The following is a 15,701-nucleotide window of genomic DNA, read 5'->3' on the forward strand; positions in this document are numbered from 1 at the left end:
TGTGGCTACACGCCTGTTTTTCTTTTATTAATATTATTATTATTATTATTAGTCCGTATAGTTTTAGTTTAATTTAAACTCTAGAACTTTCCTTCCTTCCGATTTCTTTGTTCCTTTGTCTCGGATTTCCAAGAATTCGCCTCACCCCTGACCCATCAGGGGGTAGCCTTAGACAAAAGACGAAAACGGGTCTGCGAGCGAGGAAAACAAAGGGTTTTTAGGCACTCTTAGGCCGGACTCGGAGAGAGAGAGACGTGTGGCAGAAGGCTCTGGAACAAAAGGTCGGAGGAGCGCTGCAGAAAGAGGCCGTAAGAAGCGCATTGATAGAAGAATTTAGTCGACGATTATAAGACAACGCCGAAACGGACCGAAACGGTTCTAAAAGGAAGAACAGCCGAGACGAGGAACTGTAGAGAACTACCAGGAAATTCGGGTACCCTCTGTCCTTTAATTCTTCTTATTTCCCCTTTCTATCTTTTCTATCTCCTAGTTTATTTTAGTTTTAAGTTAGTTTAAGTTTCCGCGCGCAACTACTTTTGTCAAGAGATAGTTATCGGAAAAGTAACTACCAGTATATTGGTATATCCGGTCGCTCGGGATTTTGGAACGTTTGTAAGTAACAGCGGGAATCCGAACTCATTTTGTAAATATATTAATGTTAGCGCGAAATTAAACTTGTTTCATTGGTAAAACGTGTCTGTGTTTTCCTGTCCGCGCTATACATTTTCACACCTTAATACTAAATTTACAGTAATATGGAAAAATGAAGATAGGGGCAAGTAGTAAAGATGGAAGATAGAGCAGAACAAAGATAGTCAGGTTCTGCAAATGTCTTTCAGTCCTCATTGTCTTGAGAAGCCACATGGAACGTCCTACACCAAAATCACACTTTCTTCTTTTTCTCCTTGTTTCTGAGGGCTAGAATAACCAATCTGTTGGTTACTTGAAATTGCAACTATTTAATTATGATACCAAATCCAGTACACTTTCTTTGGCCCAGGGATTTCTAAGATTTCCTCTAGAAGTCACAACTTCACCCATATACTTGGGTAATGGACAGTTCCATGCTCTTGCATTCAGTTTATCCTCTCTCTTTGAGTACCAGTTCCAAAGTGACCCTTTTTTTCACGATGTTTTTTTCAGGTAACTCTCAACTGGTTTGTTCAGGAAGTGACTCATACATTCAATAAAGGAATTAAGGAGATTAGAAAGTTTTTTGTTCTTTCTCCTTCTGCTGCTTTCAATAAAGGAATTAAGGAGATTAGAAAGTTTTTTGTTCTTTCTCCTTCTGCTGCTCCTACAAGCAATTTGAAAGCAGCAGAAGGAGAAAGAACAAAAAACAGCTTGGAAGCAGCAGAAGGAGAAAGAACAAAAAACAGGGAAAGATACTACAAAAAATGCTTGGAAGCAGCAGAAGGAGAAAGAACAAAAAACAGGGAAAGATACTATAAACTACAAACTAACTAAAATATACTACGATGTACAGACACAGAAGAAATTATGGTTTTACATTGATTAGAACATTGAAAGGACATTAAATAATATCACACCACACCGGGATAAAGTTATTAATGTATTTGGAACCAGTAACCTGTGTGAAAATACAAATAAAGAAACAACAAATGTTTTCAAACTCCTTCAGAGTTCTTCATTGGGTTTTCCAACAGTTAATATGTGGAATATCTATAAGAATGGCCTGTTGTTCTCTTGGGCCACACTCATCCTTTATACCCCCAAGTGGAGTGTTTGAAATGGTTAGAGGCAATAGAAATATTTAAAAATAATTTTACTTCATTATGCATAAATTTCAGGGAGATGGTTTTGTCGATGTCATGGTAGACTCTGCTCAATGAGGTGACTTAGCCTTTTCATTGAACCTTGATTAAATACAGGAATAGGCATGTGTGAATTTTTGGATTTTTGTATTTTGGAATAGCCCTTTGAATCCATCTTCGAATGTCATATTCCAAAAGTTTATAGACATTCCACATACAGTATTAACTTGATGAAGAACTCTGAAAGAGTTTGAAAACGTTTTTTGTTTGTTGATTGGTTGTAAGTATGTTAATTGAAAGGACATGTTAAAACAATTAAAAATGTATAACTTGAGACCTTACTTATTTAATTATTATTATTAATTCATGCAGTTAGTAGTAATAAAACTGTTTTACTACCAACTTCTACAACAACTAGCATAATATATAACAACAAATACAATCAAATATACAATGTTACCTTGTATTTCACATTTAATATGTTCCAGGGGACCATTCAAACTATGAATTGTTCAAGGTCTTAATTAATTTTCTCCATCAGAAATAATGGAAAGTGAATTTAATCCATTCCAAACCTAAACAATACCCATTTTTATAAACTTAAATTGTTAATACACATAATTTAAAGTAAAAAAAATAACACAATTAAATGTCCTAAATAATAAATAAAATATGTAAATACTGTATAATAAAATGAAAACTGTACAGTCGACCCCCCCTATAAGATCATAGATACGTTCCATTCTCGAGGAATTTGATTTCTTACAAGTCAATCCAATCACAATAACAAACATGTGTTAAGTTTACGGACTACGGCTGATTGAAAGGTTTTCTTCCATAAAATTAATTGATTCTAGACTAATCCGACTCAACATTTCCAAAATACATATATATTTTTTGAAAATAATCCATATAAACTACGCTATAAACAAAAAATTGTAGGATTACTTACTGAGTGTGCGCTATTCGATATTGCCATTGCTAAAGCTTGCTTTCGTCGCGGAACAGCTCAGCAAATAGCGGCCGATTTCTAACAACTTATTTTTCTGCGAAAACTTTGTTGAACTTTGGAGACATCATTAATATAAATAATTTTAATCTCCGTTGAATAAGAAATGTTTTTTTTCACAAGAAATGTATAAAATTACAGTACTGTATTAGACTTACGGTACCTATTTACATACTGTACAGACGATAGTTAGTGTAAAATCTTTGTAGCATGGTGCCACGCTAGACGGCGGAAATTATATATTTAATTATAATAAAGTTACAATAAGTTAATATATAATTATATGTACAGTACCTAATTTATATATAATTTATATAATACTGTCCAGACGATAGAAATCTCTCCATAGCATGGCGCTACGGATGGCGGGAAAGTAGTTCGACTGCCCGATGATGTTTTACGTAATTATAGGAGTTTTTTTACCTTTTTTTACGGATACCGTCACAATTTTTTCGCAGTTTTATAGGAATCGTAATTATAGGGGGTCGACTGTATTTATTATACCTTAGTATGTCTTGTTTCTTAAGGGCACTATGCCGCTTGCTTGGCTTTCTCACAAATAATTTCTCTTGAATTTAGCATTTACACTCTGAAATGTTTGAACTAGGAGGTACTGCTGTATTAGTAATACCAAATGATCTGCCAGATTTTTATTAAACTATTAGCCTATATTAGTCTTAATATAGCTTAATAAAAATCCATTGCATCATTTGGTATAGCTAGCGTAATAGCAGAAATTTTAAACTATTGTATTGTGAGAATTAAAACAATTAATTTAAAATACTGGTTAAGACTGATAACAATAACTTATAATGATTTCATATTCTCAACCATATGTTGAGGCTGCTAGAAGAAAAAAAAAAATGCCTAAAAAAAGCATGTTTACTGAATTCTGATTACATGCAAAGTTTTTATATAACTTGTAAGCTTTTTGACCCACTAATCTCAATAACATTAAACAATTGATAACATTATCCATGATCGTAATAAATTGGCCCTACTGTATTTTATGCTTTGTTTATAATATGATGATAAGTAATTGCACCATGTGAGTAGGAAAATTTTTCTGGTCAGATAGATTTTGGTCTGTTATAGATGAAGGAATAAAGTTTATTTAACAAAAATTGATCTTCATTAGTCATTGATCTTCATTTGGGATGAAAATATGATCTCTGAAAAGTTGTATTGCATTTTTTTCAAGTTATGTTAAAATGCATAAAAAATGAATAAACAACAAATGAACTTTTTTTTTCATGTATTGGTGCTCAATAAAATTAATATGATAAATGCACTGGTCTTTTGATATGATATGCAGTCAAACCTTGATTTACTATCATTTGTTTACCTCTGAAAAAGGCACTAAATTGGGTGTAGTGCTAAACCAAAGAATCTTGATTATATATAGTAATAGGTGTATAAACAATTTTGAGTTTGTAAGTTGTGATTTGGTGATGTCATTTGTGATACAAAATCATACATTTAGTAATTTATAGTTACTAAAGGGCTCTCCATTTTATATCGGAGCTCTCATCTGTAGTTTTAAAACAACCTGTATTATAGCCAAAACAAGCTGACAAAATTTTAATCAAAGTGTTGCAGTTTTCACAATTTCGATGGTATTTCTCTAGTGCAAGACATATAGACATACAGAAATAATATTACTTAACAATTTATTTTATTGCATTCTGTTTTGCTCCATGTTATTACTCATATTGTTGTCACTATTGCTTTTAGCTTTTACATCTTGGAAATAAAATTTGTGCTGTACTTGTGTTTAAAGGAAATTTCCCTAATACATCTTATTTCATTTAGTAGATACCTTGAGAGAGCAATGAGTGTACACTCGATTTACAAGGACCTAAAGGCTGCAGTTTTGTTTCTCCTGGGGCTCTTGGAGTTAGATGATATGAAAGCAGCTCAGTATGTTGGCTTGCAATAGACTTGTAATTATTTTCTTATGTCTTAGCTCAATTTTCAGGTCTAAGAAGTGGACTTTTGTGTTACTGGACTGATCTAAAGCAAGGAGCCACAATTATTGTTAAATACTTGTAGGAAATCATCCAAATTAGGTTTGCTTTTCCAAGTAATAAAAATGTCTTCTATGTATCTCATAGACAATCATATGCATGGAAGAAAGTCCATTAGGACTTGCTGTTTGATGAAACAACCAGTTTGCATAAATTTCTAGATGAGAGGCTTCCCATTGCTTTTGTATATGCATTATATTGTTGAAAGCAAAAAGAGAGGAGTAACATAGTTAATGCAATAAATTCAGGATGTGCTGATGGTATTTCTGTGTCCTGTACTATAGTGAATAGGACATCCCTTAGTGTAAAGAAGCATGCTTCAAAGTTTTATTGAAGGGTACAGCAATGTGAAGTCCAGCACTAAAAAGTGCTCTGTGCTTGATAATTCCATTGATTTTAACATGGATGTGAGTTCCAAACAGTTGGCTGCAGTATATTGGTAAACTCTGAGAAAATCTTGTAGTGGGAGATGGATTTTTCTTTCTAAATGGATTGTTGAAGAATGGGCATATTTTCAGCTATGGGTCTTAGCTGTTGGCCAGGTTTATGGGTTTTCCAAAAGGCAAAAAGTCTCAGGGTATCTGGAGAGGAGATGTAGACAAATTTCAGGTCTAGTTTTCTTGCTAACATAGAATGTGCAAAAGTTCCCTTTACTCTGGAGCTTGTTGATGTATTCATGTTCAACTTCTGTGGACTCAATTCAGTGTTTCAAGAGTTTAACATACATGGATCACTTTAATAATAGAACATTCCTATTTTTATCAGCCTTGATTAATGTAATATTATTTTCTTTGTGCCTCTTCCAGCTTTTCATGATGTTATCCTATCATCTTTTTCATCACATACAGTTTTCTTAAGATTAAATAGCATATGTCATATTATGGAATTCATTTTTATGTCATTTATGTCATGAGATGATGTCATACTACTTCTTGGTGATTGTATTTCTCCTCATGTGAAGGAATACAAATCACCAAGAGGTGGTATGACTTCATCTCTTGATTATGGATATTTTAGGGAGTATAAATATGTTGGCTACAAGGTGGTTACACTTTAGAGTAACTTTTAAAGAGTAATGTTCTCTTATGATAGCATAAACCATCTGTAATCTAAAGTGTCAATTCTTATTAATTTGTCTAATATATCAGTGTGAAATATATTCCATGTTATGTTTGTGTACTTTTGTATTTAAGGAAATGGTTGATTCAATACAAAGTAAGATATTACTATTATGTTTATTATTATTATTATTTTTTTATTTTTAATTAATTTTGTACTTATAGCATTTAATAATTTCAGTTACTGATGAGGAGCCATAAAATGTAAGTTGGCTCAAAATGTATCTATTAATGTATGTAATCAATCAAATTAAATATAATTAAACCCTGTTTTGGATCATTGAATTACTGGTAGCATTCTTATACACCTGCAGATGCAGGATTATGAAATTTACAAGAATTATCAAATTGAAATATTGCTAGTGATCCCAACAACAAAGAAATTTTTTAAAAAATTCTTAATTTATATTATGTCATCAAAGTGTTGATTGTTCTGCATTTCAAATCTAACTTTGTTTGAATTTATGTAAAAAATTTTTTTTTATCCTGACTAGGGCCCCCAAAGTGGTCAGAAACATTTGTTTTTTTCCTAATGTTTATTAATTAAACATTGGTGCTGGAAGTAGTATGTAAAACCATGTAGTGTATTTGTTGATTTGTTTCAGCTTTTGGGATTTAAATTTCCATTTGATTAGAAAAATACTAATACAGTTGTCCCTTGATAATCCGACAGGTATGGGACCAAAGGTGTGTCAGATTACCAAAAGTGTCCGGATTACCGAAAATAATTACATATTTCGCATTGTTTTGCTAGCAGTAACTTACAATATTCTCTACTCCAACTGTTCGAACAGAACTGCTCACATAAAACACACGAAATGTGTGTCATCGTGTAAAAATTGGATGGGGAGATTCACATTGCAACATGCTTCTGTGCAAGCAGACACGTAACGGGGACAGGTACCTTGACGGGAGGTGTGTCAGACTACTGAACATGTCAGATTAAAAAACGTCGGACTATAGAGGGACAACTGTATTTGAAATATAAAGGAATGAAGTATTCTGGGAAATTTGCTCAAATTTTATGTAGACTGTGTAATTTGATCTTTATAGTTTTCATGAGAAATGATCACATCTTGTTTGTAAATAAAATTTTATGAGCAAATTTTTTTCTAGTAACAATTATTGAAGAATATTGTTCTTTGATTATTGAGAAATATTTTCAGTTTGCATTCTATATTTTTAAATTTCAAAACAGCATGGAAGTTATCTAGCAACATCTAAATACAAACATTTTTTCTAAAATTTATATATTCAGATGATTTAGAATGAAAATTTGTTTTATTGTATTGCCAGATTGCCAATAGCATTTTCTTTTATTTATTTATTTCTCTCTCTTTCATAACTAAAGTACTCTGTTTTTAGTGAGTCATTAAGGTAATAATTTCAAAATTTTGAAATCATTTCAAAATAAATATAATTACAGATAAACTGCTTAATTTAAAAGAAGTTAAAAAATTAATGAATAAATATGCTAATGCTTTTGTTAAAAGAATGAAATTATTTTTAATATTGGCAGATTATATTCTATCAACTTTTTATTTGTGTTATATGTTATTGTCACAAAAATGATATATTTTTATTTTTGGAGAGAGAATAAATATCATTATGACTAATAATGACATGAGCATTTTGGTGATTACTAGATTCATGTGCAGATTATGATTACTATTATGTTTTTTGATGAAAATAGGCTCTTTTATAAACTATTAAACTGTGTGTTTGTTTTATTATAAAATTTATTATTTATTATTTATTTCAGTTTTTCTGTTCAAATTTTAATGTATAACTCTGAAACAGGATTTCTGAGTCATAAAAAGAATTGCATGATGGGGATTCCTATTATGCAATTCTTTTTCTAAAAAATTTTATTTCCTGAAATTTTGACAGTATCTACAGTAGTGTGACCAGACATTCCGCTTTACCTGTTTGTCCTGCTGGAATACCTAAATGTTCCATTTTTCAATCAGAGAATAAAGATACAAGATAACAAGCTCAACAAATAGACCTCATTGCCATCTGACGGTCCATCTATAATGTACACTTACATTTACGGAAGGCTATGCATAATAGTGGAGGTGTGTGCTGAAGTATATGCTGTGCCATGAAGTAATGAGCTATAGTTAGCAGATTTCCAGGAACAGTTTATTTCCATGCTGGGTGAGCAGCCTGTGCATGAGAAACTTGAAACTAAAGGTGTGTCCAGAAAATAGTGTGCAGGGACATTTTATATTTAATGCATGGGCAAGCCTGATATTTGCCGGAGGCCTGAAAAATGACATTATACAGTAAAATCATGTTAGGTAGGGAAATATGCAGGAACATCTTAAATTGTTCAAATTCTGTGGTCCTATCAATTTGCCCATAAGATATTTGTTAAAAATTTCCTGATAAAATCACATGACATGTTACAAAATATGTCCCATTAAGCAATTTTTACCCCTTAAAACAATCATGTTGGTGACCAATAATGTTTCCAGAAGCTGCATGAACAGGGATCCTGTAGTTTTGAAAGAAGGGTGGCTAATCTTTGATATCATTAAAGTAAGAAGGTAATGCTAAAATTTATGAAGTTTAATTAGTTTAACAGCCCAGTGTTAATGAACTTTGAAATTTTGAAAATTTAGATTACAAATGAAATTTGTTAACAGTATAGTATTTAAAATGTCTACTCAGATGTATTTTATTAACAGGATTTATTATACCAATGTCTTTGTTCAGCAAAAGTTTGTTCAGCAAAAGAAAGCTTAGAGAAAACAGTCTCTATTTTTCACTAGTACTATACTATAAGACTAGCAGACCCCGCCACGCCTTGTTGTGGCTCAAAATGTATCTATTATAAATGTATAACACTTCCCCCGTGAGGAAAAATTTTTCGAAAAATCCCTTCTTAGTGTACATTCTGTTGACGTACTCTATTAAAACGCAATCAGAAACGTAAAAACCCGCATCTAAAACAGTATAATAGAAACCAAGTTTTTCACAGTAAGCCTTAATCCTGTCCCTCTCCCCCGCTGGCGGAATATCAAAAAATTCGTTCTTAGTGTACATTCTGAAGTACTCTATTAAAACGCAATCAAAAACGCAACAAACCGCATTTAAAATAGTATAAATAGAAGCAGAGTTCTTTACGGTAAGCTTTCTCCGTAAGGCTTACCGTAAAGAACTGTCCATCCCCCATGTTTAACGGAATAATATACAGCCTATGTCCACCTTGAAGTTCCATTCTAAATATTGGCAAAAGAATTTTTTAAATTGGATGATTAGTTTCGGAGATTACCTGCTGCATACAAACTAACATACATACATACAAACATTACCTCTTTATAATATTAGTATAGATAAGGACCCAGAGGCATATGATTTGAAATGTGTTAAGTTTGATACCAGTATCAACAGTCAAATGATTTCTAAGTGATTTTTCTATCAATTTAATGTTTGGAAATTTTTTTTTTTGAGTGACTAACAAATTTCAACTGTAAACAGTTTTGAATTTGAAAATTATTCCTTCTCAAAATATTAAATTTATTATTGTGATTGGTTAGAAAAAAAATAGTCAGTTGACTAATGGTTGTTTTAAAAACAGTATAAATAGGCACTCTCCATTTGGTATCTCTACTTTCTTGTATACCATATTGGCCCAAATATTATGCAATGTTTTTCCTAGAATTTTGCAGGCCACTCTAGATCAGTACTTTTAAAAACTTGTAGCTACTAAATTTCATTCTGTAATCAATTACAGTAAAGCATTGATTATCCAAAACAATTTGGGACTAGGGTTGTTCAGATAACTGATTTTTCGGATAACTGGTCATTTACAAAAGATATATTAAACACAAAACTGTACTGTATATAATTTGTATGACATGTCTTACAAATACTGTACATGCCTTACATAATGTAATACATTAAACTAGGCCTACAGTTCCAGTTTGACAGGGAGGGGAAGAGTGTTGCAATACCACAGCGCTAGTGGAAATTTGAATTTGCCGACTGGAATGCTTTTGGTTAACCGATGTTTCAATTGATCGGTATTTGGATAATCAATGCTCTACTGTATCTGGATTTAAAAAAGTTTTTCTGCCATTTCTCCCTAAGATGTTTCCCATTTATGACATTTTCCCAAGCCAGTCCCTTCAAAAATATTTTAATAGGGTTTTACTATAATATGATGATTGATTGATGATGATGATAAATTTTATGATAACTGTGCTAAGTATTTACAAGAAAGAAGAGGACAATTTGAAAACAAATAACTTCAGCTGGGTTGCTGGGTTTGAAAGAAACACTGACTTAAGGTTAGTTCACACTGAGTGAATAGCGAAAGTGAATGAGAAAAGCAAAAAGCAATTTTTATTTGCCTAGCGAAATTGAACTGTGCAACTAAATGCAAAAAGCTGTTGCAAATTTTAAGCAGCCAATCATTTGCAAGTGAGAGAAAATGTCATCTCAAAAAACAAAATGGCCGCTTCTGATATTCCATCGTTAACCATGTTTGTTTATTTATTGAGAAAGAAAGATAAGTAAAAAAGAAAACGATGCTGCATGAGAGGAATATTAAAAATCCACGAATTACAACATTTACTCTATTGCATGAGAAAGTTTCTGTAGCCATCTTGAAAACAAGAAGAATCATGTGACAACTAATGGGAATATGATTGGTGGCAAAATATTTTTGCTAGTGAAAAAGCTTGACAGTTCTGAACTTCAAAGTAATTTGCAAAATGGTAAAATTCACCAGAAACAACGTCATGTTTGACATTTTATTCACTCTGTTTTTCACTTTCACCAGCAAATCATGCTCAGTGTGAACTTAACCTTTAGGAAAACATTGAAACAAGCCTACCACAAGTCATATTCAAATTTCCACATCTGGCTGTCAATGACAATGAGTTCTTTGATGAGATAGATTACTTACATTTCCAAGTTTGCTTCCACAGAAAAGATTTGCAAGTGACTATTGCAGATTGATGGGTAGAAATATTTTTACATTCCACAGCAAATCCTGTTCCATACAAGTTTTAAAGCTTGTTGAGTTATTTGTTTCGCAGAAACCAATGCTGCAAGTGAAAGTGTGCTTTTTGCAGTTAATGTTATGTAGACAACTGAGAAAACATAGTTTAAAGTTGAAATGTTAAAAGGCATGCTGATGGTTAAGAATAATTCTGATGACAAATCCAGTGAGGAAGTTTACAAGATACTGCTGAAGGAATCTGTTACAAAAAATCCATACTTGTGTTGATCCCGAATGCTTCTGGTCTGTTGTCTACTTCAGAATAGACTAACTTGCAGGCAAGTCAAGGTCAAATGAAAAAAGTTAGTTTACTAGTTGTCATAAGGTGATTTATTTCATAATATAAAAATGTGGTTAATAAATACACCTATAGGTGTTATTAATTACATATGCTACATATTTTAAATTATTTGTAAACAACAGAGTTAGTGTACATTGTACTGGTTATACAACATTGTATATGTTGTTCCAGCTTTTGCATCCAAGAAATCTGGTAACCTTATCTAAAGAAAACACCAGTGAAGACATAAGTATTTAAATTCAGAAAATAAAAAATTGTCAAAGTTATTGAGGAGAGAATGAATGTTAGGAAATTTCTCTAGTGCAACTTAGCTTAAAATCAGGGCTGTGGAGTCACGTAAAAATCTATCAACTCCGACTTTTCCTTACCAATCCGACTCCGACTAAAACACCAAAACTTCACGACTCCGACTCCACAGCCCTGCCAGGGCTGTAGAGTAGCGTAAAAATCTACCGACTCCAATTCCGACTCCGACTTTTCCTAACCATCCGACTCCGACTCCGGCTAAAACTCCAAAACTCCACGACTCCGACTCCGCAGCCCTGCTTAAAATAGAATTAAAATCTAGTAAACAATTTCATTGTCAGTGGCAGCAACACTGAAATATGTTGTCCTCTTAAAATGTGAGTACATTTTACATGCAAAATGTATATTGAAAACAAATTATGCAAATTAGGTAAAATTTAGATTTTTATTGGACTATATTTTTTGTCTGCTACAGTATGGGATGGTGACCTTTTGTCATCACAAACAAATTTTACCTTTGTAAGATTAAATGCTTAAATATATTATGGCAAATAAATTTATTCTACTGGATATCATTTAAAATTTTCTTAAAATTGATAATTATTGTGCAACTGGAAATTGACAGTGATGCTTATTACAAATTAAGTGTGAGATATTTTGTTGCAAGATTGGTTCTATGGCAAAATAAAAGTTTCAGAAAGTTAATTACTGGAATGCATAGTTTTTGAGAAATAATTTTGGCAAAATGATCTGAGAAACTTCTTGACAAATTTAAAATATTTTTGACTTTTAGCAGTTTAATTAGCAACAAGTTAATTCCTAAAATTTAGTTAAGTTCTTTCTCTACAACAGATTTTTGATATAAATGTAATATTATAAATTACTAAAGACAGGAATTCTGTATGCAAATTTAATTAAAATTGTGTACCCACATATGTATGTTTGTGTGCAAAATGCATTCCTGGTGTTTGTTATTGAAGGCATAAAATGCATATTGGAATATAAATTGTGTGCAAAATATGTGGAATTAAACCCCTTAAAACACATCAAAAATGTGTCTGACATTCTAGTTATATCAGCTTATGTTGTGTCAGCAATGTTTTGTTAAGTGTGTACTGCATGTAGATTTTTAATGTCTATAAATAACAATACCAAAGTTAAGTTATGAGAATATGGTAAATCTTTTTATGTCCAGTTATTGCTTAAATTAAAATGTTAAAACTAAATTGAATTATTATTAAATTATAAATAAAATATCAAAAAGACTATTTAATATGTACATCATAGATTTAATGAAGGAATGGAAAATGTCTAACACTGTCAAGCTTCTAAGTTTCAGAAATACAAATCAAATAAGTCAATATAGTAATCTGTATTACTGTATATCTCACATCTCTGAAGTTGTCTTTGAAAGCTTGACACAATATTTAGTTTAGAAGGTGCTTTTTGATATATTAGAATGATTGTTTTATTTTCATTTTTAGTTCATTATAAATATAAGATGATTGAAACGGAAAAATGGAAACTTAAATATCAAAAATGAAAATGGCTGTTGAATTATAATTTTTTTTATTGTATTACTTCATTTGTTTTATTTAGCTAATAATAATAATAATGTATGTATAGCACCTTAATCAATAATAATTGTTATTATTAATAAAACATTTATTATTATTGTTATAAACTGCAAGAACGTTCCATGCCAAGCAATGTTACAAAATTAACAACAATAAAATTCCACTTACTTAAGCCTGTAATCGATGTGAAACGGTAAAACTCTAAAGCATAAATGTTTTCTGAACACCTTCACAAAGAAACGTTTAAACATGGTTACGATAATAAGGGCAGATAAAGCCAAGAACCTAGTGTTCATGAAAAGGGAAACATATGAGAGAGGGCTGTGGGAATACGTCAACGTTATGCAAAGCAATGAAGTAGAAAATAATTGGATAGAGAAATTACATTCACTGGTTAAACGCTTATCTGCTACGAAGTTGGCCAAGAAACTAGACCTGAGGGGCAATACAATGGAAAACCTGGATGTTCCTAAGTTATTTGCGTTCGCAAAAATGCACAAAGAAGGCCAACAGTTTAGACCGGTTGTAGATAAGGCCAAGGCACTACTCATAAATTGGAGAAATTGATCCATAACATACTTATGCCGCATTTAAGTGGCTACCCATTTACCATCTCTAATCCTGTTGAATTAATCAATCAGTTGAAATTGATCACCTCCCCGGACTGCATCACGATTTTGGATTTTAAATCATTATACCCTTCTGTTAAGATACCAGCATGTTTTTGTACTCTTAGAGACTTCCTATTTGCGCGAGTAAACGACACAGCACTCCACCAAAATTGGAATTGGCTTACCTAATTTGTTATAGTTCTGTGTTTCAATTCAACGGGGTAACATATTCACAATCGAGAGGGGTCCTGATGGGCAGTCCGATGCCCGGAGACTTGTGTGAGTTAGTGGTGAGACAACTCGAGTCTAGGATCCTTCCGAGATTCTTGCAGGACATCATGCTATACAGAAGATACGTAGATGACGTTATTATTGTACAGAAAACAACACCAAGCTTGACACGATTTGTTGAAGTGATGAATGATAATCCATATGGGCTGTCACTCGAAGTGGATCAACACAGCGACACTAATGTCCATTTCTTAAATGTTGATATCAGGATTACCATATATTATTAAACTTAAGCTTACAAACAAATAAATTTTAGTTTTTAATATAGTACAGAAAAAAAGTAATCTAAATTTACAAATTCATGTACATACAGTACATACATGTAAATGTACAGTACAAGTTTACAATTTGGCAATATTTACAGTACATCGCAGACTCTATTTTGTGAATGTGGTTTGCTCTAAGACATTATAAAATAAGATGATATATTTTAATATGATTTTATGTGCTTTAATGCTTTTCTAGTGATATTAAGACTTCAATATTTGTGGCGGACAGACGTAAAGTCAAATAAAATGACTTAAACTTGATTGTTATTTTTCCATATATTTTTCGACAAACGACGTATAATTGAGAATGATGTAACTCGAGGTATACCTGTATTTTATTGTGCATTCTGAAAATGAGCCAACATAGTTATGAATAATGTTCCTCACAAACATCATTACGGATGATGAAACATGGATCTTTGAGTACAATCCAGAAACAAAACACCAAAATGAGGAATGGCACACTGCTCATTTTTTTGTATTTTGCTCCCCATGGCTGAAAAAAGCAAGGATGAGCAAGTCAAAGATCAAACTCATGCTCATGCTTCTTTGACAGCAATGGAATTGTCCATAACGAATTTGTGTTTCAAGGACAGTTTTTCCTTGAGGCACGAATTTTTACTGTGAGGTTCTTGAAAGACTACGAAAATGTGTTGCTTATGTGAGGCCAAACATCAAAGAGACCTGGATGCTGCATCATGATAATGTACCTTGTTGCAGAGTTTTCGACACAAAAAATATTCCTGTTGTCCCTCAGCCCTATATTCACCTTACATGAGTCTATGCGACTACTTTCTCTTCTCCAGACTGAAACAATACCTCAAAGGGAATCATTTTGGCATGATGGAAAACATAAAACAGGCTGTAACCAACCAGTTGAAGGCCATTCTGCTTTCTGCATTCCAGCACTGCTATGAACAGTGGAAGCAGTGTCTCAGGCACTGTAAATTAAACTTCACTCTGACACCGGGGATGAAATACTAAATACTGAACCTGTTACCGGTGTAATTTGCGTGAAAAAATCTTCTTTCCACAAACGTTTTCGAGCTTTTCAACTAGCTCTTCTTCAGGTAGACAAAAAATTCCGACGAAACACTTCGAAAAATGGAACGTAGATATTTAAATAAAAAACCAAATCTAAAAATAGAACGCAGATGTTTAAACAAAAAATATGAAACTCGCATAACGAACGATCATTAAGATGGTCATGCGCATTCGTGCGCTGATGTTGCTATTTATAGATCGTTGTTTATGAGGGCCTGCCACGCTATAGAAAGATTAATCTCGTCCTTCCGATTTATACATGTGGTCCGGTGGTTAGCCTTACAGATGGATATAGCTTCTTGCCATTTTAGTTGTTCCAGGTGGGGCGTAGTGTCGATGATGTCAGCTTTGTCGAACTCCGGTTCTATATCGGGATCAGATGCAAAGGTGGTTAGGGCCGTGGTGTACCGCCCATGCCG

At 32.5% G+C, this 15,701-nt stretch overlaps 1 long non-coding RNA gene across 1 annotated transcript in view; it reads left to right on the forward strand.

Moving 5' to 3' along the window:
- Nucleotides 1-10,472, forward strand: part of LOC111632847 — a 26,231-nt gene extending 15,759 nt beyond the window's left edge. Inside the window, exon 4 of the long non-coding RNA XR_002757936.1 lies at nt 10,462-10,472. This is a non-coding gene — a long non-coding RNA (uncharacterized LOC111632847). The remainder of the gene's footprint in view (nt 1-10,461) is intronic.
- The last annotated feature ends 5,229 nt before the right edge of the window (nt 10,473-15,701 follow it).

Source organism: Centruroides sculpturatus, unplaced genomic scaffold (genome assembly GCF_000671375.1).
Source record: "Centruroides sculpturatus isolate CEXI.00-Female unplaced genomic scaffold, Cexi_2.0 scaffold41, whole genome shotgun sequence".
Taxonomy (NCBI): Eukaryota; Metazoa; Arthropoda; class Arachnida; order Scorpiones; family Buthidae; genus Centruroides; species Centruroides sculpturatus.